The sequence below is a fragment of the Colobus angolensis genome, unplaced genomic scaffold (assembly GCF_000951035.1).
Source record: "Colobus angolensis palliatus isolate OR3802 unplaced genomic scaffold, Cang.pa_1.0 Scaffold140, whole genome shotgun sequence".
In the NCBI taxonomy this organism is placed as follows: Eukaryota; Metazoa; Chordata; class Mammalia; order Primates; family Cercopithecidae; genus Colobus; species Colobus angolensis.
This window is the reverse complement of record NW_012114489.1, coordinates 8,060,321-8,078,483: the sequence shown is the minus strand read 5'-3', so window position 1 is coordinate 8,078,483 and position 18,163 is coordinate 8,060,321. Positions and strand designations below refer to the sequence as shown.

General features: G+C 36.6%; 1 protein-coding gene across 1 annotated transcript in view; it reads right to left on the bottom strand.

Moving 5' to 3' along the window:
- The window catches only part of IL1RAPL1 (interleukin 1 receptor accessory protein-like 1), a 1,423,595-nt gene that overhangs the window by 41,370 nt on the left and 1,364,062 nt on the right, over window positions 1–18,163 (bottom strand). The gene's annotated exons all lie outside the window — the stretch shown is intronic.

Below are 18,163 nucleotides of genomic sequence, written 5' to 3'. Positions count from 1 at the left end.
TGGGGCATAGGAACTCTCAGGGATTGGCACCACGTGAGGGGCTGAAAATGAAAAAGCAACACCTTTGCTGGCATTTGAAGTAAGCAAACTCTCAATTTGTGGTAGCCATAGATACTTAAGAATATTACGAGAGGGCCCTGAGAACTCTGTGATTCTAAGGACCAAGGAAGGAGGTTTCTTAAAAGAGTACTGGAAGCCTCAGAGCTAAGCTATGAGTTCAAAGTATATATTTCTTGAAATTTTGCTTATGAGAGACTCTACAGTACAACCACAGAGAAAAGCAGAATGCACTTACATGTACTCTTTCTAAACTAGGGCATGAGTATCTGCAACTTAATTCTACAAGTTCTACAATGACAACATTTTTATAGGATAAAATTAATCATATTCTCTTAATTATGTTCATTGTTTAAGAATACTTCATGGAAATTATTGCTCTTCTAATATGTCTAATATGGCATGACATAGCCTTCTCTATTTTAGCTTATGTCTGCATGTTCTCTAAGAGATTCCTCACAGACTTGGATTCCCCTGCTCCGGTCCCCCCAGAGACGGAGTCTTCCTCTGTCATCCAGGTTGGAATGCAGTGGTGCGATCTTAGCTCACTGCAACCTCTGCCTCCCGGGTTTAAGCAATTCTCCTTCTCAGCCTCTGGAGTAGCTGGGATTACAGGCGCACGCCACCATGCCCGACTAATTTATTTTTGTATTTTTAGTAGAGACGGGGTTTCGCCTTGTTGGCCAGGCTGGTCTCGAACTACTGACCTTGTAATCTGCCCACCTTGGCCTCCCAAAGAGCTAGGATTACAGGCGTGAGCCACCACGCCCGGCTGGATTGTTTATGTAATAGTCATCACTGATAACCAGATAATGCAAGTCCAGAAAATACCTACAAACTTTTAAGAGGCAAACTGAGGCTCCAAGGAGGTTTCTTTATTATTAATCTTTGTACAGAAATATTTTAGTATAAAATTCCCTCTCCTTTAGAGAATATTTACATTACAAAATGAATAAATGCCAATTCCATTGATTGGAAATCAATCGCATATTTCTACGGCAAGTGTCAACCAACATTACAAAACAACTTCAAATCAAATATTCTTTGTCTTTACATTTTTATAACAGCGCTGTTTTTTTTTTTTCTTTTGCACCAGGACTATCTGTTACAGTACCAAGGTAGTCACGAATTCAACAATAAGTATTAAAAACTACCTACTATGCTGATTAACACTATATGCTAACGGAATCAAGATGTGTTACAGCTTAAAAATGTATGTATCCATAATTTACACCATCTGTCTTTCAGAAGACCAAATTTCAGTTTTTAGGTGGGACTTAATGCCTGGAACTCATAAATAGAACTCTCCAGGTATTGCCTAATTTTCCATTACAATTTTAGTAAATATGAGACCTCATAAATAACGACTAAGGAATCTGACAATCCTTAGCAGAGAGGCCAGTTGACCTCCTCATTGGGACCTGAATTACTGTCTCACATCACCCTCCTTTCTTTCCCACATCAACTGTGAAATTCATTTTTATTCACTTTTTTTCATAATTTTATAATTATTCATTTCTTTTACCTGCAGGCTTTGTGCTGCCACACCTAAAAAATGGCTCCTGAACCCATGTGAGAAGCAATTTGCTTTCTCAGCCATCTTGGTTCACCTGTTCTTTCACTACCCCACCCTGCCTGGGGCTCCTGTACTGAGTGCATCTACAGTGCGACGGGGACACCTAGGAGAACTCTAACCAGTCTTGAGATGGGCTTGCTGTGGGTCAGACAGTGAAATTCAAGGAAGGAAGAGAAGAGGGTGGAGAGAAGAATAGAAAAACACACTGGACAGAGAGGAAAGAGCATGAGTGAGAAAAAGCCTGGGGACTTCAGGGAAAATAAAATAATTTTGAAGGGGCTGAAGCTCAAGTGTAGACGAGGGGCAAGTAGAGGGAAGATTAGGGGAAGAATAGAGCCCTGATGACGCAAGAGCAGGAGCAGCGCTGTTCTACGTATGGCATGTGGAAAATTTGACACTTTCATTTCAGGGCAATGGAAAGTTGAGGAAAGGTTTCAAATAGGAGACTGACGCAATCGCATCTCTCTATTCTAAAGAGATCAATCTTACTGTATTTTCAAACTTGAGATTGGATCAGACAGAATCAAGGATTGAGAATGCTACAATATTCTGGGATCACACAAGGAATAAGCACTGCAAAGATCAGATTATTTCCACATAATTTCTTAAGGTGATAAAGCATAGGTGGTAGCAGTAACTACAGAACACTCTGCTTTTTATCAACGTGGTAATAGGGAACCTCTTAAAGCAGACATTAAGTAGGAAGCCTGTTAAGGCAGAAAATATATAATATATATGTAATATAATTATTTATATAGATACATTCTCTCTCAATATATATAAATATATATATATATATCAATCACTGGGTCACCCACACAGAAAGAGAGAGAGATCTGGGAACTGCCAGTTGCTTCTCAATACAGGCAGAAGAAAAAGTCAATTTGAGCAGTGCTTTGTTCTGTGAAGAGGCTTTTCAGTGGTTTCTGTGTGGCTAAGCAAAGTTACCACTTCCCTTCATATGCATTGCTCTGCTTACAGCCTAGACACTAGTTCAATGGAGTCAATCCTGAGAACAGACCAGGTGAGGTCAAGCTCATACCTGAGTCTCTAACCAGGGGCCTAACTGTTGTGGAGAAAAGCTGGATTCACCAGGTACTATTTATTTGGAAAAAGTGATTGATCACACCTGTTTCAGAGAGCTTTCACGTTGGAATCCAACTGCGTATTACTTTGTGTTTGAAAGTGGGAATGAAGGACTATTATCCCTTCCTCTGAGTCTGAGTAAGAACCAAGAGTTGATAGAAATTCATGGGGCAGGGTGGAGCACAGGAATAAGTGATGTATGTCCACGCAATAAGGGCAAATAAGGATTAAAAAGGACAAATAGTAGTTATGAAAGTAATAAATGATGGGACTGTGTTTGCACCTTGGGCCAATGAACTAGGACATGCCAATTACACAACAGGTTTTTATCATCTGAATTTTGGGAGTCACCCATTCATATTCCATTTTATAGTCTCATGCTTCTATTTAAGACTATATTCTTTGCTTTAAATTCTCATTTGCACCTAATACACACTTCATCCATTAAATCCAATTCAAATGGCACTTCTTCCAAAATGCAGGCCTGCACTTTCAAAAAATACTCATTTAGGCCAGGCGCAGTGGCTCACGCCTGTAATCCCAGCACTTTGAGAGGCCAAGGTGGGTGGATCACAAGGTCAGGAGTTCGAGACCAATCTGGCCAATATGGTGAAACTCCATCTCTACTAAAAAGTACATAAATTAGCCGGGCGTGGTGGCGGGCGCCTGTAATCCCAGCTACCAAGGAGGCTGAGGCAGGAGAATAGCTTGAACCTGGGAGGCAGAGGTTGCAGTGAGCTGAGAACACACCACTGCACTCCAGCCTGGGAGACACAGCGAGACTCCATCTCAAAAAAAAAAAAAATTGTCATTTACTTTTTCTTCCTCCTTCTCTTCTCCTTTCTCCATAGACTTCGGAACATATCTCTGCTTTATCATAATATACTCCTTTCAATATCTGCTTTGCTCACATATCTAGCCCAGTAACTTCACTATGCTTTCCCCAAAGGCAGAAATTATATCTTTATTTACCTTCGTATTACCAGGACCCATTACAGCATCTTGAATATATTAAGAACTCAGTACATAATCTCAAATTAATGAATAACCTGCTTAATATCTTCTGAACTTTCATTTTACCTTGTTTCCCTTTTTTAAATCTTCATTAATTAAAGACTACATGTCTACATGTCTCCACGGGCCAAATTTATCGTGTAAACTAGGCTTCACATTGCAAGTACAGAGCCTCTTCATTCAGGTATTATTTCAGTGGTATTATTCCATACCAGCTTGCAAAGGTCAGTTACCACATTTTCAGAAATTCTGTGAGCAGGTTGTTAAGCACAGTCATTGAAAATTAAATTATAGAAATACAAATAAACAATATTAAAAACAAAAACAATAGATACTCAAAAATTCCTAATTATTCGGCTACATTTTACCATTTATTCATTCATTCACCTTTTGAGATTGTTTACAACTATAGTATCTGTATGGTGGAAATGCTACACAATAGTGTACTACCACACATCTCTTCTCAACTATATGTTTAATGACATTATGTTGGTAGCTTGAAAAAGACCATGGGGGGAAGTATTTACCCCATACATTGGCAAATGCTACAAATCAGGCTATGATTTATTGTTCTGTTGACTGACTGCACTTAAAACATGATAGGGAAAATGTTAATAATGCAGGTTAAATTGAAAGTGTGTCATGTCTATAGCTGCCATATTGGGAATAGCACAAACATCAAGAAAATATTCTCCCATTAAAATTTGATTCAGCAAAGACATCATTTACATCATTGATGAGTGAGTAAAGTTCTGACATGCAACTCCATTGTTTTATTAGCTAAGGTAAACAAAAAACATCAACTGTATGCATGACACAACTACATTTAGAGAGCCAACTGTTAAACATTCACCAGATGCTACTGTCTATAAAATTGTTTTTTACATACATAGTATGCATATTTTAATAGCTTTATTGAGATACAATTCACATACCATGAATATGTACAATTCCATGGTTTTCTCTGTATGCACAGAATTGTACAATCAGAACCACAGTCAATTTTAGGACAATTTTAGGATCACCCCAAAAAGGAACCCTGTACCAATTGCCAGCCACTCCACATTTTAGCCCTCAGCAACCATGAATCTACTTCTACTTTCTGTCTCTATGGACATCTGCTATAAATGGAGTCATACAATATGTTGCCTTTTATGTCTTGTTTCTTTTGCTTACTTTAATGTTTTCAAGGTTTATTCATGTTACAGCATGTATCAATAATACCCCATTGTGTGATTATATCCCATACACTGATTTTGTTTATCCAGTCATCAGGTGATGAATATTTGGGTTGTTTCCACTTTTTGGCTATTGTGAATACTGCTGCTAAGTTTTTGTGTGGATATACGTTTTCATTTTTCTTGGGTATATACCTAGGAGTGATGCTGCTAGGCCATAAGACAATCTTACATTTAAATATTTGAAGAAATAGCAAACTGGTTTTCAAGGTGGCTGTGCCATTTTACATTCCCGCCAGCAATGTATGAGGGTTCCAGTTCCTCTACAGGCTTGTCAACACTTGTTAGTATCTGTTGCTTTGATTATAGCCATCCTAGTGAGAGTGAAGTAGGATCTCTTTGTGGTCCCTTACATTCATATTAAACCAAAATTTTATTATTAAATATAGCTATTTTGCTTATCACCAGTACTGTTCAAAATTATGAAAACATTATCAAGATAAAACGGCTTCTTTTTTTTTTTTGAGACAGAGTCTCGCTCTGTCGCCCAGGCTGGAGTGCAGTGGCTGGATCTCAGCTCACTGCAAGCTCTGCCTCCTGGGTTCAAGCCATTCTCCTGCCTCAGCCTCCCGAGTAGCTGGACTACAGGCGCCGCCACCTTGCCCGGCTAGTTTTTTGTATTTTTTTTTGGAGAGTCGGGGTTTCACCATGTTAGCCAGGGTGGTCTCAATCTCTTGACCTCGTGATCCGCCCGCCTCGGCCTCCGAAAGTGCTGGGATTACAGGCTTGAGCCACTGTGCCCGGCCCAAAATGGCTTCTTATTGGATCGTAGCATGTAATTGTCAACATCATACCTTAAATGCTTTTCATTTACCTACTTTTGTGTTATAAACATTATAACGAATTTATAAAATGTATAATGATTATAAAATCAGACTATATTTTTATTTGGCAATTTTCAGGAACTAAGTAAATTATTGGAGGCTTACTTTATTAGGAAATACTGAGAATATTTAATTCCAAATATTTAAAAGCAAACATATGTTGAACAAGAATATACAATGGGACTCATAGTATCATCTCATTTAAATTCAATAGACCTATGCCTACAAGCATTATTTTTTTTCCACATTTTTACTTTCATTTCAGGGGTACATGTGCCGGTTTGTTATATATATAAATTACATGTCACAGGGGTTTGGTGTACAGATTATTTCATCACCCAGGTTATAAGCATGGGATCTGGTAGGTAGTTTTTCCATCCTCACCCTCCTCTCACCCTCTACCCTCCACCCTCAAGTACACCTGTATTATGTCCCCAATGTTTAGCTTCCACTTATAAGTGAGAACATGTGGTATTTGATTTTCTTTCCCTTCATTAGTTCATTTACAATAATGGTCTCTAGCTCCATCCATGTTGCTGATATCATTCTTTTTGATGACTGCATAGTATTCCATGGTGTATATAGACCACATTTTCTTTATCTAGTCTACCACTGATGTGCATCTAGGTTGATTCCATGTCTGCTATTGTGAATAGTGCTGCAATGAACATATGCATGCATGTGTCTTTATGGTAAAAAAAAATATATATTCCTTTGGGTATATACCCAATAATCGGATGCTGGGTCCAATGGTAGCTCTAAGTTCTCTGAGAAATCATCAAACTGCTTTCCACAGTGGCTGAACTAATTTACATTCTCACCAGTAGTATATAAGTGTTCCCTTTTCTTCACAACCTTGCCAGCATCTGTTATGTTTTGACTTTTTAATAATAGCACTGAATCTTTAAATTGTTTTGGGCAGTATGGCCATTTTAACAATAATGATTATTTTTATCTATGAGTGTAGAATGTTTTTCCATTTGTTTGTGTCATCACTGATTTCTTTCAGCAGTGTTTTCTAATTGTTGTTGTAGAGATCTTTCACCCTCATGGCCAGCTGTATTTCTAGGCATTTTATTTTATTTTTTGTGGCTATTGTGAATGGGATTGTGTTCTTGATTTGGCACTCAGCTTGGATGTTGTTGGTATATAGAAATGTGCCTACTAGCATTCTTTTCAGTTTTTTTGTTTGTTTGTTTGGAGACAGAGTCTCACTCTGTTGCTCAGGCTGGAGTGCAGTGAAACAATCACCGTTCACTGTAGCCTCAATCTCCCGAGCTCAAGCAATCCTCTCACCTCATCCTCCTGGGTAGCTGGAACTACAGGCATGTGTAACCATGCCTAGCTAATTTTTTGAGACAGGGTCTAGCTTTGTCACCCAGGCTGGTGTGCCTAGCTAACTTTGTATTTTATTTTAAAATAGAGACAGGGTGTCCCTATGATGTCCAGGCTAGTCTCAAACTTCTGGGCTCAAGCAATCCTCCCACCTTGGCCTCCCAAAGTGCTGGGATTACAGGCATGAGCCACTGCACCTGGCTAGCATTATTTTCATATGATCATGTTTTTGAAGTTTTACTAATGCTATAGGACATAACAAAGCAATGAGATGTTTTAAAAAACAGATAAAAGAATTATTCTTATTATTAAAGTTTATATGAGTGTATGAACACAAAATGTATACAACTGTTTAATGGAATATTGTTAAGCAGTTTAATTAGCTAACATTTCGAAAGTGCATAAAGATGAAAATTGCCAAATAAAGGCTTCATATTTTGAACCAATTTTAATAAAAGCATTGTTTGAAGATAGCCTGATTGCATACTTACCCAATTAAGAAGCCCTATATTTTGACTTTTTAAAGTTATTTCAAATATTCAAATCTAAGACATATATTGTAATCACTTACTAGCAAAATTTTAAAATTTGCCCTTTTGATATAACATTCTTTTGTATTGGTATTCCAAAATATTAAATTCTGTATAGTTTGAGTTATTTTAAACAAAATCTAATCATGTAAAAATAAGACTCGCTATCCTATAGATCAAATGGAGTCTATGTGGTAATTCTCAAAGGAGGGGCTACCCATTTTTTTCAATATACTTGGATAGAACTTTAGGTCCAGACAAAAATACCCTTAAGAAACTCAAAAGAGAATATGCAAAATAAAACCAAGAGAGAATGTGGGTCTTAAGAGCATAGATTCTAAAATTATTAAAAGCTTGCTTATATATATATTTTTGAAATGGGGTCTTGCTATATTACCCAGCCTAGTCTTAAACTCCTGGGCTCAAGCTATCTTCCCCTCTCCTGAGTAGCTGTGATTATAGGCACAAGGCTTGACATTTTAAAATGAAACACTATCTGCCTAATATGAAATCGTAAGAGCGTCTACCTCAGCCTATTGCGACCCTGCAGCAATAAATAATTGATGAAGGCAATTCAGAAGAAAGCCAGTTTTCCTTAGTGGGGTAAGTTTGTAAATCTAGCAAATCTGAGGGTTGCTTTTAAAAACTACATGATTTGTAGCAATTTAATGTGCTTCTAGTTTAGCTATAGTTAATGTGATTTAAAATTTTTTAATCTTATTCTTTAAGAGACACTGATTTTTATCATAGTTTTGCCAGCCTTAAGAAGAAAACTCTGTAGTTACTTATGGTCTATGATATTTAGAAATAATTATCATCCATGGTTTCTACACTTACTAATTAGAAAATGGAAGAGATCCTATTTATACTAGCAATAAACAAACAATTAAACAAATCCATTCCCAAGTTACATTTTAGATGTAATGCTAATGCTAACAAAAGTCCAATAAGATGTAGAAGTCAACAAAATAATTCTATATTTATTTAGAAATTTAACTAGGTGGATATTGTCAACAACTATCCTAAAGAAGTGTAATGATGATAGATCTGGACATTATGTTGTTGGTCTAAACAAAGAGCAAAATATATTTTAAAACAATTATAAAAAAAACAACATCATGTTTGTCCTGCAGGCAGTGATACAGCTCTTTGAAATCAATTGTAGTGCTCAGAAATGGTACCAGATTTAACTCCAGGCAATGAGTTATCAGAATTGCATTATGGTCTGAAAACAAAAATCAGTTTCATATAATATAGCAAAATAAATGTGGGATTTATTAGAGTTAAATATTACTCTGAAACAAATATACTATATAGGAGAAAGTATATATTTTATAAATCTGTGGAGGAAAAATAATTTCTTAAAATGGAAGTCTAGAAATAATAAAAAAGTTCAAGATTGAAAGATTTAAATTTATAATGAGTAAAATTCAGTAGAATGAAAAGTGATACCAGGAAAAAACAACGGAATGATTATAGATTTTTATTTTGTGTGCTTATTTCATATGTGTCTGGGTACGCTTTCCATTACAAAGGAAAAATAATTTTAAAATTCACTTAGCATAGTATCTACAATGGACATCAATAAATTAATAGATTGACATTCCAGATATTCAAGTTGAAAATAATTAGTGCTAGATTGTGATAGGAACTTTAGGGAAAGTTATTACTAGCAATTACTAATGCTACCATTAACCTTGCTTTTTCTTGCATATTTCCACTAACTTTCATATCAGTTTTTATTTTATACTTCCATATATATTCACGATGTCATTTAGCTTAGAGTCATACGGATTAGATGTTACATTTTTTCCTTGTTTTACTCAAGTCAGTGAGTCCCAAATTTATTGTCAAAAAATTTACCTCCAACCCCCACCAGATTTAGATTCAGCAAGTCAAGTCTGGAGACTTCCAGGGATTTGAATTTTTAACAGGCACCCTCAGGTGATTTTTCATGCAAGTGGTTGCAGTTAACTGTCCAGAACAATTTGTTTTTACCTTGGAATTTGTTTAAAGTGCAACTGGGGCTCAGAAAAGCAAAATAATTGAAAAATATTAGGGCAGGTCCTGTAAGCAGGAAGCAAGGACAGGGAGGCTGGAGAAGAGGAAAGAGAAAGAGGGTTCACAATAATGGCAGTTGTGGGTAGAGAAGTAGCTGGTGTAGACAAGAAAGTAGGATATACAACTGGGTCACTGACAACCCAACCAAGCTACAGAAATATATATATATATATACAAAGTTATGTAGAAAAACATTATCTTTCATTGGAAAACTACTCATTGGTCTATGGCACACCCTTCCAGATTATTGGATTCTGGCTTTTTTACTGTCTCTGAAGTATATTTTGACTCCGTAAAATGTAGGACACTGATAGGGGTATAAATTTTCTCCTGCCTGATAGTGATTTAATTGACTCACCTCTCCTACCCTCCCCATAACCTGGGGAAAAAACAATTTTGTCTCCGTTTACAATTAATCTGAACATTTCTTTAATCTGTGTGAATCTGCTGCTTTGATATTTTCTTTGAACTGGTCATAACATCTGCTTGGTCCCCTCATATCACATGAGCAAAAAGTTTTTTAACATTTATTCATTCTTCCATCTGTGTGAGAGTCACGACTATACATGTTTCTGAAAGTTATCTATAAAAAGGAATATGATATTTGCCTTTTTGCTTTCCACTACCATTAAAATAAGCAATGTTTATACACACTCATATGGCTCTGACATTTGTTGGATTACTGAAGGATTTTATGAACACTCTCCTTATCACCCTTTTTTTCAAATATAACAATCAGCAACAAGCAATGGGGAAAGAATTCCCTATTTAATAAATGGTGCTAGGAAAACTGGCTAGCCATATGCAGAAAACTGAAACTGGAACCCTTCCTTACACCTTATACAAAACTCAACTCAAGATAGATTACAGACTTAAATGTAAAACCCAAAACCATAAAAACCCTAGAAGAAAACCTAGGCAATACCATTCAGGTCATAGGCATGGGCAAAGACTTCATGACTAAAACACCGAAGCAATTGCAAAAAAAGCCAAAATTGACAAATGGGATCTAATAAAACTAAAGAGCTTCTGCACAGCCAAAGAAACTAGCATTAGAGTGAACAGGCAACCTACAGAATGGGAGAAAGTTCAATCTACCCATCTGACAAAGGGCTAATATCCAGAATCTACAAAGAACTTAAACAAATTTACAAGAAAAAAAAAAAACAACCCTATCAAAAAGTGGGCAAAGGATATGAACAGACACTTCTCAAAAGAAGACATTTATGCAGTCAACAAACATATGAAAAAAAGCATATTCTCACTGATCATTAGAGAAATGCAAATACAAACCACAATGAGATACCATCTCATGCCAGTCAGAATGACGATTATTAAAAAGTTAGGAAACAGTAGATGCTGGTGAGGCTATGGAGAAATAGGAGCGCTTTCACACTGTTGGTGGGAATGTAAATTAGTTCAACCATTCTGGAAGACAGTGTGGCAATTCCTCAAGGATCTAGAACCAGAACTACCATTTAACCCAGCAATCCCATTACTGGGTATATACCCAAAGGATTATAAATCATTCTACTAAAAAGACACATGCACATGTATGTTTATTGCAGTACTATTTACAACAGCTAAGACTTGGAACCAAACCAAATGGCCATCAATGATAGACTGGATAAAGAAAATGTGTCACATATACACCATGGAATACTATGCAGCCATAAAAAAGAATGAGATCATATCCTTTCTTTGCAGGGACATGAATGAAGTTGGAAGCCATCATCCACAGCAAACTAACACAGGAACAGAAAACCAAACACTGCATGTTCTCACTGATAACTGGGAGTTGAACAATGGGAACACATGGACACAGGGAGGGGAACACCACACACTGGGGCCTGTAGAGGGGTGGGGGACAAAGGGCTGGAGAGCATTAGGACAAATACCTAATTCATGTGGGGCTTAAAACCTAGAAGATGGGTTGATAGGTGCAGCAAACCACCATGGCACATGTATACCTATGTAACAAACCTGCACATTCTGCACATGTATCCCAGAACGTAAAGTAAAATAAAAAATTAAAATTAAAATTAAAAAAAGAAAAAAAGAATCAGCAATAAAATTTTTATCTTTAAGTCCAAGCTATTTATCTTGTTATCAAGAGCAACTATCGTTCTTTTCTTTCAGTCTCTAATTTGCTGTAACAAGCAATTTCTGCTAAGGCAGTTTTAGTGTGTGATTCAGAGAGCCAACCACCACAGCTCTTCTGTACCCTCTTCCATTTAGATATTGAAAACACTCCTCCATCTCTCATCTCTGATACACAAGTGATAGAGCCTAGACTGTTTACCACATTTAACCAGAAATACAGGAAATTAGCATTAGAATTCAACAAGTTAAGGGGAAGAGAAACTTTTATTTAATTTGTCTCTCAATTTTGTTTCTTTGCTTTCCTTCAAATAATAAAAGAAACAAATTTAAGCTATGGTCTAGGGATCTGCACACATCAAATATATCAGTCAGCCAGGGCTGTAGTCCTGAAGATAATGGTATTCTTGCTGCCTCAAGTTGATATCTGTAAAAGCCACAGTAAATTGCACTACATGCTTCTGCCTCCTTTTTGGCAGACAGGTGCACAGTCAGCTCAATCTCACCAGGTTCAGAAGGAAGCACTCTAAAATTGATCATCAAAAATCATTTGATATCTCAAATGAGAACAATGCTTGTCACACTGCAGCCTTTCAACTAGGCCACGATTTGAGGGGTCTTAGAGGAAAAACAATACTTTTTCCCTTCAACCAGTAGATTTCAATCAGCTAAGTACAGCACACTTCTACCTGGGTTCGCCATTTCTACAACTACGAGATCAGAGTCTCTCTCCACTAGAGGACACTCTCTAGCTTATTGAAAAATAAAAAAAGCTCTCTCTTTTTAATTAAAAAGAAAATTCTCCTCTAATTAAAAAGCATCAACATCTAGACATTTTACTCTTTGCAATTAGGAAATAGTGAGCATTTTGTTCTTAAGTAAGATGTTGAATAGTAGGGGGATTTTAATTTCATTTGCACCATTAATCATGTATATTAAAATTACTCTACGGTCATGGTAAAGATAAATGTTTTGCCAAAGACTCACCATTTAAGCTAAAAGCGAAGGGGTTTACAAAACATATTTATCTTTTGTCATTAGTTGCACTGAATGGCCCTTCTTCTAGAAAGCTTTATTCAGAAATGAAAAAAGAGAACAATTTCTCTCTTTGTCTCTCTGTCTCTGTCTCTCTCTCTCTCTCTCTCACACACACACACACACACACATACACACACACACACGGAGACAAATGAAGTTCCTTGGAACTTCATTAGATGTTTTACCTAAATAAGTACCAGGACCTACGGCAGATAATAGTTGCCAATATCAAAGCACAGATAGTTCTTTGGAAATCAGAGATTTATTTAAGAATTCTAAAAGAAAGGAAAAGTAATGAAAGGGGTATGTTATATTAAGATCGTCATTGACGATGTGATTACTGCAAGATATAACAACATCTGCTCAAATTTCAAGGAGACAAAATCACAAGAGGAAAACAAGGTATGAATTTTAAATTTGCTAACCATAATTCAGCTGTAGTATCAGATTTCTTTATGAAAATAGATTTTATACTTCATTACTATAGATTTTTGTAGCTTTTAGGAACAAAGCAACTCAATTGTTTGATCAATAGATTATAAGAGAATTTAAGTAACAACAAATAACTTGGAGTTAATTAGGTTAATATACATTTATAGTACCCATGGTGAGTGCACACTCATTGTTAGCAATTATTATTATTAGTACTAGTATATTACTATTATGGGACAAACTTTACTGTAAGTGATGATATGTAGTATATATATATCAACTTAGGCCAAAATATGCCTTTCAGGAAACAGAGGGCTGCACAGTGAACTTGGAATAAGCTGCTGGGGAATTTCCCATAGTAATAAAATGAAGAGAGGCAGTAGCAAGGCTTCTCTAGAATAGAGAGGAAATCTTATGCACTTGAAGGAAAAGGGCCTGAAAAATGGGAATATTATTACCACATTGTGCTGGGTAGTAAAAAGATTCTTGTAAGGGCTCAAATTTTAGCTCTTGATGGCTGTTTTCTACCTGCATGAAACAAAAGTTCATGGTGTCTAGAACAATCGGTGGACACCAGCCAGAAGAGGGGGTGTCCCTCTTCACATCAAACATCTGTTAACACCCAGTTGCACTTGATGACCTCACCCCCGGGAAGGTGTGATGTTGCACCTGAGTATTGAGAAGATGGGTCTTAGATAAATGATGCGTGAAAATGATGACTATACAGTAGAAATTATTCACCTGCCAGGAAACTGATTTGTTCTAAAAGGCTACTCAGACACTCCTGGTGATGATGAAGGGCAGAAAGTACAGCCATTGTTACCCTTAAGTGGATGGAAGAAGTACCTCGTGATTTGCTCTCTCACAAAAACATCAGATCTGCTTATAAGTTTACTCATTTTGAAAATTTTTCAAGTCATCCACAAAGTGAACATTTTTGGTAATGCATTTTTTGTAATATTTTTGGGTTTTAATACAGAGGTCTTTTTATCCTCAAATATTTCTGATTATATCTTGATAAGGCACATCCTCTATTTCTGCTCTTTTAATTACATAGTCACTGTTCCAAATCCTTTCTTGATTTCTTTAACTCTTACAGTGCTTTCTCATCTTTCCAGAGCCCCACACATTTAAAGCAAATTATTGCACTTTTAGCCTCCAAGTATATTTAAATCAGCCATTAAAAATGCATAAAGGAAGCATGTATCTGTGGTCATTACTCAGTAAATTCTTTAGACCTGAGTATCATAAGCAGTTGAAACAAAAAAGAAAGGAAAAATATGGGGGGAAAATTGGAATATGAAAAGGAGGGCAAGACAGAAAGAAAAATGAAAGGAGGAGGAAAGTAAAGAATATTAGTCGTGGTGAAGTGAAATACCCTTAGCAGTTTATTCAAATGTAAGTGACCACCACTGTTACATATAAGTTGTGATTCTCTTGAACAGACCCTGTCCATACACTGCCTTATCTTTTTTGTGCTTAATATGTCATCTCCAAACCCTGGCTGATACCTATTGAGGTAGAGACCACTAAATGTGTCCCAGCGTCTATTAGTCCTTTCTTCCTTTTAGTAGTATAGTCCCTAGAATTTTAGTTGAGCACGTGGCTACCCAGTTATAGACCACATTTCTTAGCTTCTCTTGCAGCTAAATGTGGCGATGTGCCTGAGACCGGGTCAACGAGATGTATGAAGAAGTGACGTGTGCAATTTCCTGGTCATTTCCTTTATGATAAAGTCGCATGCCCTGGAGTTTATTTTTCCCTTTCCTGCAGACTGGAAAGCAGATGTATCAGTGAACTGGCTTTTACCAGAAATACGAGGAAAAAATGGGGAGCAACAACATACAAGGGACTTGAGTCCCTGAACGACTTAATTGAACGGAATCACCTGACTGCTCTGGGGCTGCTAGCTATTGGTTTATTTATCGAGAGAAATATACTTCAATTTGATCAAAGACATTACATTTTGGGATGTCCTTGTTACCCAGCCTAGCCTGTATCCATCAGTGCCTCTAGAATCTACTTTTTCCACCTTGTCTCACAGGTCATAGTGTGGTAGAATAAAATCATGGCCATAGACCCACTAATTTGATCCACTTAGTGATGAAGACAAAAACCACATTTATCTCCTTCGAATCCCCTAATACTTTCCCATAATACTCATGTTCAAAGTGCAGAAACAGAAAAATATAAGCTCCCTCTTCGAGAAGAAAAATATGAATTACTATGAGTTTCCTTTTAAGAAAGAACTTAGCTTAATTAGAGAAAAGCTAGAAACCATTTACTTAGATCTTGGTTCATTGAGGGGTGATATAGTAAATAGTATCTGTTCTAAAACACATATAGCAGCTTGTGACTTAGAATGATTTGTTTTGCTGATTTTCACGTGGATAGGTTGGGCCAAAATGAAAGGTTCAATTCAAATTGAATTTTGTGATTCGCTGTACATTTTAATGAGTTATCCTCTCTAAACTTTCTTGACACTCGAGGTCTTATGCACAAAGCCTGCTTTTCTTATGTTTTTAAAAATATAAATGACAATCATTAGATTTATTAGTTTTCAAAGCTAATGAAATATTTTTAGGAAGTTTTATAAGCTTATAACATGACAAGTGCAGGAAATCATGATAGCTAATGCATGTTGTTTATTATTTAAGATGTAAATGAACATTCAGTGAACTCACTGGTTTGTGTTTTCTCCTTTTCTGCCTAGAAGGATTTTTGTTAGTCACCATTATATTACAAGTACTCAGTGTAACTGCTTGTTTTTCAGGCAGAAGTTTGTTCTACTTGTCTCTTCTCCATAGTGGCTCAGTAAAATGCTTCTGACAGCTTTTGAGCCTAAAATATACCACGAAGCCTGGCTTTTCTGTCCACATTTGATAGAGGGAGACATAGCAGTTTGAACTGCCATGGAAGCAGTTTGAACAATTGAAGCTCAAAATGAGAGGGAATTTTCTGTGCTGAGTTAATCAGGAAGAGTTTCAGAAGTTGGTAGCATTCGTAGATATTTTCAGTGCTTAAAAAATTCACTGTTGGCTGGGTGTGGTGGCTCACACCTGTAATCCCAGTGCTTTGGGAGGCTGAGGTAGGCGGATCACTTGAGGTCAGGAGTTTGAGACTAACCTGGCCAACATGGTGAAACCCCGTCTCTACTAAAAATACTAAAATTAGCCAGGCGTGGTGGCGGGCGCATGTAATCCCAGCTACTTCGGAGGCTGAGGCGGGAAAATTGTTTGAACCCTGAAGGCAGAGGTTGCAGTGAGCCGAGATCATGCCACTGCATTCCAGCATTCCAGCCTGGGCGACAGAGTGAGACTCCGACTCAAAAAAGAAAAAAAAATTCACTGTTATTCTCATTTCTGTGACCAAAGCTATGTCTCTCAGAGTTCTTTTCATTTTTGAGGAAGACTTGTTATTTCTCTTTGCAACCTGTATCTCCTGTCTCAGTCCATTCTAATATTGATGTCTTTAAAATCGCTCAAAACTAATCCCAGTATTCTGACTTTGATCCCCCATTCTGATCATGAAACTAAAATCTCAGTAGATTTTTATTATTATTATTATTGCTTAAAAGTATTTGTATTGTCTCTAAACGTGTGATCTCTTGAGAAGCTCTGACAACCCTCAAATTTATTTCTTTTCTTTTGGAGTTCCCAATCTGACTTTCTATGCCTTTATCCTTCCTCATGGTGTTACCTTTACTCCTGCCCTGTATACCTAAGCAGTATCTCATTAAAATACACACACACACACACACACACCTTAATACTAAGACAGACTGATTACTCTTCTGTGAGCTATTAGGAAGTTTTTCACTTGGTTTTTAATCACAATTGCCTCATGCAAGGCTTATAAGGCACTGATCTAGGTTTATAGTCCTCAAGATTTCTTCGATAAAAGAGATTGTCAAAGAGCATTTCAGACTTGCCAGCATCTAACAAAGGTTATCACTTGAGAACATCTTTACTGCTTTCTTACCTAAAGAAAGTGTATCATTTTCTGAAGTCCATTTTCTGACTATCACTCTTATTCTTTATGGCAGTGATATTTAATTTATTTTTTAATACTACAACTCTCTAAGTGGGAAGTTGTGGAAGTCAATTAAAATAACTGTCTTCTTGTCTTTAGGAAAATGACCACTTTGTATATTTCATTGCATAAAGATGAATACTTTCCCTAAAATACTTATGGAATCATTCACATTATTGATATTCTATCTATAGTTATATGAATAAACTTGCCTTTTCCCTAACACTTGACTGTTATGGGGAATGCCCTTTAGTATATTTAATCTATATAAGTATATCTAACTCTTTTCCAGGAAACTTTCACACAGTCCAAGATAGAGGAAGGAGTAAAGCCATTTGTTCAGTTCTGGATGATGTTTCCTATTGTTAACTCCTTGGTGCTAACTGTTGGAATTCCTCACATTGAAAGGTCTATGGCAGGTGTTGCTGATAGGATGTGCATTCTGAATCAAATACCACCTCGGATTAATGAAAATATTCCTCATTGATATGGTCACCCTGGTCAATCTGATAGCTTACATTTGCCGTGACCATGCCCAACACATAGTAAAAATACAGTTATAGCAAATACTAAGACATAATGAATAAAGTTAGTAAACATAACTACAATTCTTGTGAGCAGAACAGCAAATCATTTCAAAATTGCAACTGTGAAATCTCACTTAATTAGTATTTTTTATACCACTATTTAGTCACAAGATATGCTTCTTGACTTTCTCATCTGAAGTAGGAGAGAGCCTCTTAAGATTCCCCCAAATGTCCATCAGTGACAGACTGGATTAAGAAAATGTGGCACATATACACCATGGAATACTATGCAGCCATAAAAAAGGATGAGTTT